A 15,597-nucleotide genomic window follows, 5' to 3' on the forward strand; every position below is an offset into this window, starting at 1 on the left:
CTTTCCCGAATAGCTTTTGCTCATTCCAAATAAACAAGTATAGTTGACTCTCAGGGGAATATTCCTCATTGGGCGCCAAGTGGTGTTTGCCACCAAAATTCCAGCGCTAGCAAGAACCGTTGTCGTAAATGCAAACATAGCAGGAGTTAACAATGCGTTTTACTGCACTATTCACAGACGTGTTTCGCGGAGCAGATGGCATGTTTGGAGTCCATCCAAACACCGGAGTAATACACTGCACCAGGATGTCCCAATTTAAGGCTCAGATCCAAACTTCCTTGCCAAATACACGCAAAATACTCTCATCTATTTTATTGATCACGCAGGCGCGCACTTCCTTGGCATATCAATGTTTTCTGCTAATAATGACATGTTGTGCATCGTTAGTTTATATCTGCTTGGGTAGCTGGGGGCTGCCATGGGGACTGGAGGCGGGGCTTTTATACTTGGATAGAAATGATTATGAAATAGTATTTATTCTCCTTCAGATTTAAATCCAATGAAATTTGGGACATGCTACTCGAGGCTAAAGTTAGTTGAGGGAAGAAAAATAAATCTATACATCACATGTGTCAAAGTGGCGGCCCGGGGGCCAAATCTGGCCCGCCGCATCATTTTGTGTGGCCCGGGAAAGTAAATCATGAGTGCCGACTTTCTGTTTTAGGATCAAATTAAAATGACGAGTATAGATGTATATTAAATTTCCTGATTTTCCCCCTTTTAAATCAATCATTGTCATTTTTTAATCCATTTTTTCTGTGTTTTTAGTTCAAAAATCATTTTGTGAAATCTAAAAATAGATATTAAAAAAAGCTAAAATAAACATTGTTTTAGATCTATAAAAAACTGAATATTCAGGGCTTTTAATCCATTTATTTAAAAAAATCTAAACTAAAATGGTCCGGCCCACGTGAAATCAAGTTGACGTTAAAGCGGCCCGCGAACCAACCCGAGTCTGACACCCCTGCTATACATCATGAATGGAAATTCAAAAGTGCATGAAATGTTAAAGGAGTTGCTTAAGCCCAGGCAAAGATTGACAGGTGGACATTGAGTGAGTATGCTGACAATAGCAGTTTCTTTTTGCCTCCCCGTCTCGCCGAGACGGAGTGACGAGATACTGACATTTACAATCCCGGCGCTGAAAGTGTGACCGAGCATAGCTGTGACGAAAGGGAAGCGCAGTCACCACTGTAATGTTACATCGTGTGTTTTTGGACGTAATCATCACTCTGTTATTCACGCATGGATGCTAGTCTGATTTGAACATCTCTTTTAATTAAAGTAACAGAAGGAATGATGGATGTTAATGCGGTATTAAAAATGATTGTGTAATGATCAACACCAAGGGCCCCTTCGTGGTATGCGTCTGCAAAATAACACTTGACTTTTTATGTGGTTTTCCCATCCTCAAATTGTATTTTCTAATCCAATAAATGTGACCGCAAAGTAGTTTCCTGACATGATAGAAATCTAATATTAGCAGGTAGAAATCTAATATTAGCAGGTAAAAACATTGAATGTAAACGGTTGTGCTTCAGCACATTTTGTCAAAAAAATACTCGACTTACTACGAAACCTAACTCCACTTTAACAATGCTGGAAAGCTTTTAATGATCTCATAAAAAGATTTTCGCTCGTCTCAGTCGTCACTGCCGATATGATTAGAGCCAGATCGAAATATTTGACCGCCGTAACAGTTTACGTTCACAAATCTTGTGTCCGGCTTGTAAGAAATACAAGTGTCGGCGGGGGGAAGCTTGTCCCTGAAGGAGATGTCCGGGAAACGTTAAAAGTGGCTGCCAGAAAATTGAGCGGCCCACTTGACGAATGGCCTTTGACACGATGTATGGCTGCTGGGTTCTTCCCAACGGTCTTTACAGGTTGTGTTTGGTCAAGTGACCTCCGCCTCTTGTTCATCCCTCGAGTCGTAATGTTCTGTCCAGTGTAAATACGTGTGATCCGCGCCAGAGCACGGCGGATTTGGACATTTTAACGTTGTTTGAGTTCACGCTTGAACGTAATACATCGGACAGTTTACCTGAGGTTATTCTCTGTGATTCTGGTCACGATCATCCGGTGAAAAGGATTCGGGGCAAGCAGATTCTTGTTAGCCGAAGCCCTTTCACCTTCAATCCGGAAGGCTTGGCCATTTCCAAATTTTAGGTGTGGCATCTCCCCATGCGTGAATGCCGTGCATGTCCTCAAGGCTGCTTTCCTCTATGTGATTCACCCCATTTTATTTCTTTCTTTTTTCCATTTCCACGTGCCTGAACAAGCGCGTGGATCAGAGTCGCATCCGCACGTTGCTTTAACCCAGGGGTAGGGAACCTATGGCTCGGGAGCCACATGTGGCTCTTTTGATGGGTGCATCTGGCTCTTTGCTAACCTGTGAGCTAAAATATGGAAATCGCTGGTGACAGAACTGAGATATTACATCTAGAACTGCTTTAATCTTCTTTTTTTTTTGCAGTAGACTCTTCTGGAATGCATCCTCTCATTGATTAGCAACAGCATAAGAATCTTTTAAAAAATATTCATTTTTTTCCACTTTAAAAGTGGTGAAATTACAAAAAAAATGAAAAGGCACTCGTTTACATGTATGTATTTTGACTTTTAAATTCGTAGTATGGCTTACAAGGAATAACATTGGAAAATATGAATTGTTTGTGGCTCTCTTCATCAAAAAGGTTCCCCACCCCTGCTTTAACCAAACAAATACGCGTCGTTAGGAATTGACAATGAACGACGTCACTTCATTCACGAGGACTTTGTAATTCCTTTGGTCCGTAGATAACACTGGCCATTTTGTCCCTTAGCGCCAAATGGTATTTCTATTTTTCTATTGTATGTTGTCATCGTAAATTGCGTGTACATCTATTTCCCGACATCCCGCAGCGTCACTCACGTCTGTTCATCCAGAAGGAATCAATAATCTTGCATCATGTGTGCAGTATTCGTCTACTTTATATAAAGCGCTGGTTATTTTTCCATTTCCCGATTCCTGTACTTATCGGAGGCCTGAATTTGCATAAGACTTGCCAAATTCTGTCCACTTTATATCTGAGACTTTTGGAATTCCTTCTGCACACCTCATTACCTTTTTGCCGGGTACAAAGCGTGGAGGCCATTGGTTCAAGCCAACAGTCAAATATCTCATTACCCTGAATCCTCTCACAGGATTTTTTTACATTTTGTGGTCTTTCTCCTTCTATGGTGGTGCGCAAACGACTCCACTAAACAAAGGGTCGGTGAACCTCCATCACTGAACGAGCCACCAGACGCTGACACAATACATTTGCCTCTCCATGAGAGCTACTCTGGTAAATAGACACACTGAGAAATGAGATTTGGCAGGCCATTCTCTTCTCCCCTTGGGGAATCTGCAACTTTGGGACAGCATGCCCGGCACCCCTCCTTTTTTAAAGCTCAAAATAAACAGTTCATTTACAGTAAAATGCACTGGTGCATAGCCATTCTCTTAAAGCAGTGGTTCTTAGCATTGTTGGACCTACCGAACCCCACCAGTTTCACATGCACATTCCCGAACCTTACTTTAGTTTAAACCATATGTGTCAAAGTGGCGGCCCGGGGGCCAAATCTGGCCCGCCGCATCATTTTGTGTGGCCCGGGAAAGTCAATCATGAGTGCCGACTTTCTGTTTTAGGATCAAATTAAAATGAAGAGTATAGATGTATATTAAATTTCCTGATTTTCGCCCTTTTAAATCAATAATTGTAATTTTTTAATCCATTTTTTCTGTGTTTTTAGTTCAAAAATCATTTTGTAAAATCTAAAAATATATTAAAAAAGCTAAAATAAACATTGTTTTAGATCTATAAAAAAAACTGAATATTCAGGGCTTGTAATCCAGTTCTTTTAATCAATTTTAAAATATTATATCTAAAATGGTCTGGCCCACATGAAATCGAGTTGACGTTAACGCGGCCCGCGGACCAACCCGAGTCTGACACCATTGGTTTAAACTAAAATATGATTCTTTTTTTTCAAAGTCAACATACATAAATTCCTCGCGACACTGATTGGCCAAGCAATGTCATGTGATGCTCAAGCGGGGCATGTTATCGTGTATAGACATTATGAGTCGATGTGTCTTGGCTCCACCGAACCCAGAACCTTTTCACCCGTTGAAAACAACCTTAATCAAAAACTCACACAATCTGGCAACCGAATCGGAGCGTTAAGACAACGACTGCATTATTATGAGTATTATCGGTGTTCTGAAAAGTAAGATAGTAGCAGGGGCAAGCCTTTTAAAACCTTTTTGTGGCTTTTCTCAAGTGACGGAGGCTTTAAGCTAACCTCCAATTTGTCCCTGAGACGATGCCACTGCCGAAGCATAATATCCCGTTGCCACACTGCTTCCAGATGATTCATGCATGAGCACCGAGTGCATTTTCCTTGGCAACAAATAGTGAGCTGAAGCAGCCCATCATTGAACTCTTGCAGCTTCTCATGCCGAGGTGGTGCGCAAATGATTTCCACTTGAATTTTCAAGTGTTCAATGAGCCTAGCTCGGGTAGAGTGCTTCGATTCTTTGCAGTCTACCCCAGCTAGGCTCATTCTTCTGTGCCATAGAACAGGGGTTCTACCCAACTCCGGTCCTATGCGGTCTGTTTTCCATGTCTCCCTCCACCAACAGACGTCAATCAAATAATCAGGATCGTTATCAAGCTTCTGAACAGCTTTCTGATGAGTTGATCATTCGATTCAGGTCCATTTTGCCTCTTGTGTCCCTCCGGGCTCCCCTTCCCTCTTGTAGCCAAATGCTGTATTTTCTAATCAGTCCTTGTCTGTGTATTTAAATGCCAGTGTTTTGTGGTACGGTTGTGGAAGTATTGCCAAGTGTCTCGTGTTTCCTGTTCTTATGCAAGTCATGTTTGCTTATTCGTCGGTGTGTCTTCTCCCCAGTTTATTTGCTATTTTTCTCCCCGTGTTTATTATTTTTTGTATGGTTATATTGTCATTAAAATCCTAAGTTGTGCACCAACACTTCCCCTCTCCTTTTTGCTTCCCACACCCTGGGTTGACTTTCGCCTCGCAGCCGAGCGAATCATGACAGAAATACAATATTTGACTCCTTAATAATTTAGGACTTCTGATAAATTAGCCACAACATGCATTACAGGTACAGTATATCTGTTTAATATCCCTTAAGGCATGTTTTTTTTTCTCTTAACACTGAGAAATGCAATGCAGGCTGAATTAAAGCTTCTTGTGCGGGTCGTTTAAAATGATATTTTCATCATTTGCTACCAGCCTATAAAAACCGTCCTCAAAGTTTGGAAACCAATACATAGGAGGCCTCCAAAATGAATGCTTTTCTTTTAATGGAGGCATAAATATTGATATTCATCTGCTTTTCCGTTGCCCCCACCCCACTGCCATTGACAGCAAGAGTTACAGCATGCAAACTGAACCCGTCCCCCCCATTCCCCACCCCCCTCCGCCCACCCAAGGCAACCCAATCCAGATAAATCAGATTTGTCTTGACAGAGGAAAACAGCCACTGAACCTGAAAATTGAAGTATGACACACAGCTTTACACTGTAGATATCATCGGCGAGTCATCGGTGCATTTTTTATGAGCAACAATGTCCGGATTTCTCTTCCCAGTCTTTACTGTCACTGCTGACTTGGTTAATTTTTTTAAAATGTGTCATTGTGAAATGTGCGCGGTGTATGATGAAGTCCTGTCAGTGTTGTATTGGAAGGCTGGCTTCTTCAGTTGAGACAGCAATGGCTTAAACACACATATTCACGTATACACACACACTCTCGTCACTCTCACTAGATCAGGCTCTACAAAAGGTCTCCATTTATCCACTTCAACTTGATTGATGGATGACCTTCAGCTTCGTCTGTGTCTGAGAAACAAGTGCTGACACATAATTGCCTCGCATGAAAACATTCGTATTCCTGTCGCTGTCGAGGGAGATTTTGCCATATTGAGCGCAGGAAGTTGAAAAGCCTAACTTGGAAGGTTTTTCCCTCTCCATTTTTACCAAACAATTTCCTCTTCAGCTCCAAATATTTAACCCAGGCAAATAATCATATTTGAAGAATGTACTCTGGGCATTGGGCTTCTTTCGAATTCTCCCAAACCACAGTTCATCTTGTTGAAACTTTATTTGACCGGCTTTATTCTTTTGTTAGGAATTCGTTTCGTAGCCGTGAGCGTGATAGAAAGCTAATAACATTAATTTAAAGCTAACTCAATGGAAATTGTTTCTCTAGCAGGCAGGTGAGAGTCATTAACTTGAACGCTACTTTTGCTCTGGCATTTGCCGGGCTATCACTTTTATCCTTATGAAGTGCACGCGGTGAGTAATTGAATTCACCGGGAGAAGTATTGACTTTGGCCTTTGGAGGGGCATAAATATTTCTTTAAGATGTATGAAAATACAAACCCGCGGCGCCCTAGCCTTGCGGAGGCTTGCCGATTTATCAGGTCGGTGGTGTTGCCTAACGTGTGTGGCCAAGCCGAACGCAAATGCGCCGTGTGCTACGACGGGGCCATGTTTCAAGAGCTGTAGCTGAAAGAGAATTCATTTGAATTGCTTGGCAAATAGCAAACATGTTCCGTCTTTTACCCCAGCACAAATCATATTCAGATTCGACAACAGGTGAAATATGACCAAAACAAGATGTGAGGTTTTCATTAAAATGGCAAAGTTATTCATTTAAACATGAAAATACCACTGCAAGAAATAAAACTGCATCCCAACTTTTTCAAGTCTCTGTCTGGCAACCCAATGATGACAAGCAATGGATTTGTGCAAAGGGTTGTCGGGGTTAAATTAAGTCAACCTGGACTTGACTGTTGTTGTTGTTCCTTGAGTCAACTCGAAATATTTCTGTTTCCATTCATGGGTTTTGAAGCCGACGTGTGCTTTTGCAGCCACGTCACGTTTTGCACCTGCACCCGCTCTGTGTTGCCATCTGGAGAGAATTCATGTGCGGTTGATTGGTTGCCGGTCTTTTGGTCGCCGGTCTTTTGGTCGCCGGTCTTTTGGTTGCGGTCTTTTGGTCGCGGTCCTTTGGTCGCCCCGACCGCGACAACGGGCGACCAAAAGACCGACGACCAAAAGAGCGGCGACAAAACAAGGTAAAACAACACGGTGTACGCATCAATAAAAGCCAACAATGGCCCTGAGCAGTTTCACTGAGCCGACGTGTGAGTGTAGAAGAGTTTGTATGTACATGAGTTGTCTCTTTAAGAAGCTACGTCCGTCAGGGTCTTAACAAGTTCTCCAACAAAAAAACAATAAAAGTACGGGAAATTTTGAGCTTTTCTTTAGCCTAATAATTACTAGGGCATTAAGTATGACTAAATAGTCATTTGCAGTTTGTATTTAGGGAATTTGAGCAACGATTTAAATGGTAATTATCAATAACCTTCCGGGCGACCAAAAGACCGGCGACCAAAAGATCGGCGACCAAAAGACCGGCGACCAATCGACCGTGTACCGGAGAATTTCTGCCCTACTCTTTAGAGAGCCTCCGATTTAGTGAACGCATGATTTCCAAATTGGACACGGGGACTGAAACTGTCATGGCGGAAGGTCAGCTTGTAATTATTTGTTAAGCATTTGTTAAGGACCTGATTGTACTGTAGTATATTTAAACACATTCAGGGCAAACTACATTTTGCTGAATATATTACTACAGCTTAGAGCCATGTCTTTTCTAATGAATTACCAAGATTGTTGTTGATATTCATTTCATGAACAAAGTTCTCTGCTTGAAGGTTCACGTCCGTCAGGCTATGATTAAAAAACAAAATACCACATCAATACTCTGCTCGAATCTGAGCATCTACAACATTTATGCTTGCCTCGCTCTTCGCTGTAAATTATTCTGGGTTGTTTTTTGACGTTGCCAGCAACCTGTTCTGTATGGCGAGTCCCACTCGCCATGTTTGAGCCGTCTCCTCCATCATCGTTGGCGGTGACAGTCTCATTTATAACAAAACTGCTATTTAACTCATTCATGTTAGGCTCTTACATCAAAATGGACTCTTGTTTTGGACGTCACCCAATCGATTTGCAGTCGTACTTTCCAGCCAATATGTAAACCCAGTATTGCTTCAAGTCAAACATGGCAACCCGCCTTGCTTCCAATTATCCCGGAAAATATCGCTCTCTCTCGGAGAGTTTTGCGTTTGGAAATAATTTCTCTCGACGGAACGTCCCAAAATGAACAAGCAATTGACAACGTGTTCTTTTTGATTGCCGGGCGAAATGTCACGCTTTTGTACGAGTTCTTGTGCTCCGTCCTATCTGGTGACTGCACATGTCTTGGCCCATGCTGGGAATTCTCCTGCTGAGTAGTAATAACATAGCTCAGTGTTGCCTGAAATATTCATAGTCGGCCGGGTAAGGCCGTCATTTTGTGCCAGTCACATGAATTCTTATTCTGGCTCTGGCTCCAGGTCACTTGATTCCACCTGACTTTGGCTGTGTGCAACTTAGCCCTCAGCTTTTCTCGATTCCACCTCGCACAGCCGCGCAATGCGAACGCCTCCAGTGCCAAATGCCACTCTTTATTGCGCGCAAGAACTGTCAACAATTTGTGTTTTAGGCCCTCACCAAAAGAGGAAAAGTGCCCATCGACTTGTTTTTGTCGGCTTGGTGTAAACACCAGGCAACGATTGGTCGTCGGCTAGAAACTCGGAGAAAAGTCGCAAAAACATCAACGGTCGATCAGCGACAAAAGGAATCATACAAGTGGAGAGGAATTTCATTTGTCTTAAAAATCAACGTTTCATGTCGTGAAATTGTCCATGAATGGAATCATTTAACTTGACAGGCCGTAAAATGGATTTTCCTGCAACCTGTAAAAAAAAAAGAATGATATGACCATCAATTTTGTCGCATGTCAGTGTGAATCGTTGTTTGAGCTTTTGTATTTCTTGCTCTGCTCTGCTTTAAGTCACTTGCGATAACCTTCCATAAAAAGAGAAATGGATCATTTTGGATTATCTATATGCCACAGGATTCTATTTTTATCTCGAGCTTTCTCACTTTCCACGACAAAATAAGATGGAAAGGTTTTCTCCATTGTCACCATGATTTTATGTTTGCTACATTAAAGGAGACCGCTGAAAGTCATTCAACTTGTATTATTTTGGGGGAGAAAAGATCCTTTATTCTGCTGAAAAGTCAAATATTTCTCTTCATGATCACCTGCTATTCGCTTTTGTTGCAAATTGATTCATCTGCCAGGCACTTCCTTCTAAAAGAAATACAGAAAAGAAGAATAGATGGCCTGTTCTCAACGTAGGGGAAAAAAATGGGCTTTTTTTCCATTTGTATTACATTGTATGAAGTTTTCTTCTGGAAAAACTGGCTTTATTTTTCTTGCCAGAAGAACTGATCTTACATTTGGTGTGTGAACTGCAGTGGGATGTTTTTTTTTAGACCGGTCCCAAGCTTATTAATACGGCAAATGGTTAGAATATTTGCACGCTGACTGAAGAGCGTGAATGCATTGCATATTTCAGATGAAAGCTCAGTGTAAATCAACAAAGACGTACGAGAAAAAAAGGAAAATGGCTTCAAATGAGGACGCAAACAGGTCGCATTGACTTTCCGAGCGGTTTCGGCGGACGCCGTCGATATTGTTTTAACGAGTCCTTTTGGAATTGCTTTATTGGGGATAAAAAGGGAGTATTTATGTACGTGTGCGCCAGATAGACCGTTGGGGATTTTATTTTGATTTGACCATGGATGATCAAGTTGTCTGCTGATTTGTGTCCACATTTATCACCTCATCATCCGAATGTTTGACAAACAATGTTAAAAAAAACATCTTGCCGCGCTCAATTGTTTCTGTCGAGCCCCTGATGGAAGCCTTGTTGTCTTTGATTCGCCGATCGATAAGAGACGGTCTGGCAGAGGTGAGCTTTGAGCATCTACAAGGAGATATGATCGTGAATGCAGAAACAACCTTTTGAGAAAAAGCTTTTTTAAAATAAAAAAAAAAAAGGATGAAAGTGAAATCAATTCTCTAAAAGTCAAACTAGTCAATAGAAATATCTGATTAGTGCCGTGTTGTGCTATATGAAATAAAACTATTTCAGACCGGTTGATCACTATCTAATCCAGGGGTGTCTAAACGACAGCCCGTGGGCCAACTGTGGCCCGCTGCCCACTTTTGTAGGCCCGAAAAAAAATGAGGAAAGTAGCATTGATAATGGCCGCACAAGATGCTTGAGTTCAGTGTTCACCCTGTTGCACGTTGGACATTGAACATTCAAATGCTTAAAATATGTTAAAATAAATATCGAGAACTGTGTCCAATTTCAGGATTTGTTTTTTTAACGTGGTACATTGTATAAAAATTAATTTAATGAGATCAATTTGGCTTCCATCTTGGTTGTTAGGTTAATTTAATTGTTTTATATTTTTATATATATAATTTAAAAATTTAAAATAAATATAAAAATAATAATAATTTTAAATAAATATAAACATAATAATAATATCAAATAAAATAATAATGATAATAATTTTAAAAAAAGTAATAATTTTAAATAAAATAATAATAATAACAATTTTTAAAAAATTAAATAAAAAATAATAATAATAATTTAAAAAAAAATTATAATAATTTTAAATTCAAAGAAATAATAATAATTTAACATTTAATAATATATAATAATAAAAAATAATCTGCTTTTCACCCTTCCTCCAATCCATCAAGAGAGATAAGGAAAAAATGTTTTCATACAAGTTGGATAGGAGAATCAGCATTCATTGACCAAACAAGCCATCTTCTTTTAGTCTTTGTCTTTAAGTTGAATTTACCACCGTGCGCTTTTATGCTAAGGAGACATAGGAAGGAGTAAACACACTGTCAGCAAGACCCTGATTTCAAGCAATTAGTTGAGGAATAGGGCAATTAGTAGAAGGAGACATGGATGCTTCTACACTCTCTAAGACAATTCTTGTTTTATTCTGCTCTCTCATGCATGGATTCATTATTTTGGGGTAGAAATTGTCATCCAGCAAACAAGACCAATTGTTCTATCCTCCTCTTGCTACTCTTTGAAAAATCTTACCATCTGATCAAAGAAAGTCTGTAGAGAATCTGTTTGCAGGTTGAAGTGCAGGAATATAGCAGCAAAAAATAGAACTCCAAGATGGTTGACTGGCATGAATAGAACGCCATGTAGAAATAAAAGCCTACAGTACAAGGCTGACATGTTGAAAAGATTGTATAAATTGCTATTGCAACGCTTCAATCCGTCAATCTTGAGAATGTTGCAAGGGCAGAAATACATTTCAAGCCGTGTCGTATTGCCTTTTGAGCTTTTAATTTCCTTCCAGTCAAATGTTCTTTAATAGAAGTGTGCCTTTCTCGCATAGAATTTGAATTGAACGGCCTTGCACAAAGGGAAACAACAGAAGGGGAATAAATGCGTCTCATTAGGAGACTGGCAGCTAGAATGCTAATCATTAGTAGGGTAGCGAGAATGCCTGTGTTGGGGTGTCGGTTAGGCTGCTGACCGCCATTGATGGCGATAGGCGTCCTGTCTTGGGAGTCGGGGACGGTATTTGGCGATTTTTTTTTTAGTCTTAATCGAGAAAGTTCAATGCAACGATTCGGCGAGCCCACCTTCTTTGGTGGGGCAAATCGACAGCCTGCGACCGCGGCGTCCCGTGCGGGCGACACCCGGCGGGCCCGCTGGCTTCAGAGACTTTTGTGGGAGTTGTCACTTGTCGGCCATTGCTTCCGTTAGCCTTGAGACGCCGGGCTGTTTGCCTGAGAGTGCTTTCTCATCATGATAAATGCGGCCTTGGAGCAGTGCACTATCAGCGAGCGAGCGAGCGAGCTGCGAGGCGCGGGACACGCTCTGACTAATGAAAAGAGAAGGTCAAGGAGAAGGAGGCCAGGCTGAATGCTGATGTGTGCGTCCCACTGTGGGACAACATGTCCAAGCATCCATCAGGCGTCTCTATTTCTGTGTTGCGTATCTCCAATCAAACGAGAATGCGCCACTTTTGAAGAAATGCAGTTTTCGTGGTGGTCAGCAAACTCACTCTTAGTTGAATTTAGGTCAAATACAGGTCGCTTCTCATCCATTTTGGGGCAATTGTGGAGACCTATAAAAATTGGCCCTATGTTGTTTTATTTAGGCTATTATTATCTGAAAAATGGTTATATTGACAGATGTCTATTTAGCCAGTTGTCCTCCATTTTATTATTGTTACTTTAATGTATGTTTGTTCCAAAAGCCGGCAAACTGATATGAAAGGTTTGAGGTCAAAGGTCAAGCGGCGCCTCATACACAAGCGAAAAGAAGCATTATAATGAAATCATAATTGAATGTTATTTGGAATTTGAACAGATGGTGCATTTCCCAACAAGCACTTCCCGCGTGATCTAATCACTTCATAAAGTCGAAGGAGACATTTGACATCAGAGTGGAAAGGGGGTCGTTAAAGAAACGGCTAGCGTGCGGCTAGATAAGAAATTCTGGATGAACAGCACTTGATTAAAGAGTTATTTTCGATTCTCATCAGTAAACATGGATTTTTATTTTTTTTTTCTCGGGCAACGCACACTGTATTGCCAATTTGCACATTTGCACAAACAATATTTATGAGGCCTTTGCACGCATGAGTGATGAGGCGGAGCATCCCCCCGTGCAAACCGGCACCAAAATAACACGTTTGGGCTATTATTGTATGCCAACAATGGACAAAGCCATATTCTATAGTTATGCTTGTCTGAGTAACTTTTATGATGACCCCCATTCGCTCTCTATTGGGCTCTTTTAGTCATATTCGTCGAGAGTTAATGCATCCTAGAGACGTCGAAAAAACACAAAAGCAACGATTCAAGTTTAATTATGTTCCTATTGTCACGTATTTCGATATTGTCTATTAAATATGGGAAAAGCTGGGTTTTTTTCTGGTTTGGGAGGAGGTAAAAAAATTCAGCAGAGTCAGCAGAATGAGTCCACTTTGCTGGAGTCATATTTTATTTATATAAATATTTTTTTGACGAGTCTGCTTCTCCAACAGTATATGAATTACATAAATAAAACACTTGAACTGTATATGAATCCTGCCTCAAGACATTTTTTCCTCGATTCATCACTGTAGCCCAAAATATAACACCATTTTTTGTCTTATGATTACATGGACAACAACAATTGGTTGACTTTGTACTTTGAAATGCCATCATTTACATTCAAAGACATCTTGTACTTCTTCTTCTATGTGTATTACTTTGATTGCGGGGCCTAAAAGACGTGTCAACGCTATATTTTGACGCTAACGTGCCGTGATTAGCCCCTCTATGCCATGACATTACTGGAGGCGGTGATTCGACGCTTCCAGCGGCGTGTTCCACATTGATATCATTTGGCAAGCCGGCGCGCCAGTAGTCCATCCAAACATGGCCGCCATCGCTCCGAGTGGGTCGTCGGTGTATTTGTTAGCCGAGCGTGTAATAATCAGTCAGTTCTTCGCTACTTAATCAGAATCATTAGATGTTTTTACATAATCTTGCCATATAAAATTACCTTAATGCTTGTTCAGGCTCACTGCCGCAGCGTGTGCCTCATTACCTTGGGACATTGGTCATTTTATATTTCAAGGGTCTGATTTTCATTAACTGCAAAAGCCCAAACCCACCCACCCACGCCCATTAGCAGAATGAAAGCTCTTCCGTGACCATCTGGCTGTCAAGTCGACCTTAGAGCTGCTCAATGTGTTCCATTTGAGAAGGTCGCAATATGACTTTTGGCTGGAACCGAGGAGAAATCACGCCAAAAATGTAGAACAAAAAAGGTGGCTGTTAATAAGAAGCCGCCGTGCAAGGATGTCAGTAAGCACACCATTTGAGATACATCCTTCAACTTGACGTACGATGGAAAATTCTGCAGAAAGTAGGTGTTCCTTTTACTCATCTACTGGATTCGTGATTTGTTATAAAGAGAGGTCTATTTTTAAAAATGGCACCTGCTTGAAAATACTATTTTGGTATCTTCAATAAGTTTCCTCTGGTGCTTTTAATCCTATCTTTGCTCTCCCTCTCTGCTCTTGTCTGCTAATTTGCTTTTATTTTTTTTAGAGTGCAGGTGAAGTACTGCTCGAGTAGCAAAACAGAATATGGTTGGGGGTTTCGTGTCTGCTTGGGGTCCACCCATAAAGTACAATTTTATTCACCCGGTAAGGTTGTATTGATTAATGTTGAAATTTTACAGTTTTGAGTTGTTACAGGATGAGTCAATGTTGTTATAGTTGGGGTTTTGGTTGGTTTCTTTGCTTTTCACCTCTTGTGTCCCTCCAGGCTTCCCTTCCTCTTGTAACCAGCTGCGTGTACTTGTTATTTTCCAAAGATTCCTACCTTAAGAATTAAGTTTTTCTTTTAGAGTGCTCCATTCTAAGTCCCCGAGTCCTTCCCTGCAATCGACGTCGCACCCGAGGCGTAACAAACGCAGAAGATTGGACACTTGAGTAAGTGCGACTGTCAAATCAGGTGAGCTGTTGGGATTTAAGTGGCATTTTAGCTAGAAAGGAGCCAAATTAGAAACAGCCATTCATGTGATGGAGCACACTTGCGCATCCCTGCCAACCGTGACAACCATATTTCAATAGGAATTTGCATTACATTGAAATACACTCAACTCTAATTAAGACCTTACATTCAATTGTTGTAAAAGAGCGTCGTGGTGAAGGCTGTCCGATAATTTCTCAATCTCACCAATAGCATTTGATAAATGATGTCACACTCTGTTGTTCATATTGATTTTTCGAGAGAATCAATGGTCGCCTGCACATGCTTGACCTCCAGATCAAGGGTCAACGGGCTTCAGGGTCTTGTTTGGCTTTCTCACTGAATATTTGATTAAAAGAAAACTTTGCAATTTACGTGCCATTGCGAAGGCATTGTTTGGAATGGAACATTTATTATTATTATTTTACAACAGTGTTCATTCTGCAGCCCAAACTTTCTTTAAACCCCATTGCCGTATATTATTGAATACTATTTCCTCCAATCAGAAGAGCGTAGACATAATGTTCATGTTCTTATCGGGCAAGAGTGAAGCTATGATGCAAATGGAGAGCACGGGGTTTAAAAACACGTCAAGTGCTTTGTTAATGACTTCTCTGAGATCTAATCGAAGTCGTGAGTTCAGCGGACCTCCAGTCCAATCAATGTGACGAGTTCGGAGGTGCTTTAAAGCTAGCCTGGCCTTTGGAAAAATACCCAGCTCTCTTGTATTATCAAAATGTATTCCCTGTAATATGTACGTAGCTTGCGCAAGAGCCCCCAGCATTCCTTCTGCCAATCATTAATCACCCGCACAAAGCCGGGAAAGGAAATGTAAAAGTATTTATTCTCCTTAAAAGCTAGTCTTCCCAATATTGTAGACAAACAAAAGCTTCTATAGATAATTTAGACTTTGGAGAAAGTAAGAGGTATGTTTTTAGACTGTTAAAAAATGCTGGTGTAGTTGCAAGGGAAAAAATCGAGAGGATCTGCTTTTGCTTTGGAGACTACTGCTTTCTTCCCCAAACAAAAGTTTGAAAATGAACACGAATTCTTGCCCTGCTA

This window comes from Stigmatopora argus, chromosome 22 (genome assembly GCF_051989625.1).
Source record: "Stigmatopora argus isolate UIUO_Sarg chromosome 22, RoL_Sarg_1.0, whole genome shotgun sequence".
Classification (NCBI taxonomy): Eukaryota; Metazoa; Chordata; class Actinopteri; order Syngnathiformes; family Syngnathidae; genus Stigmatopora; species Stigmatopora argus.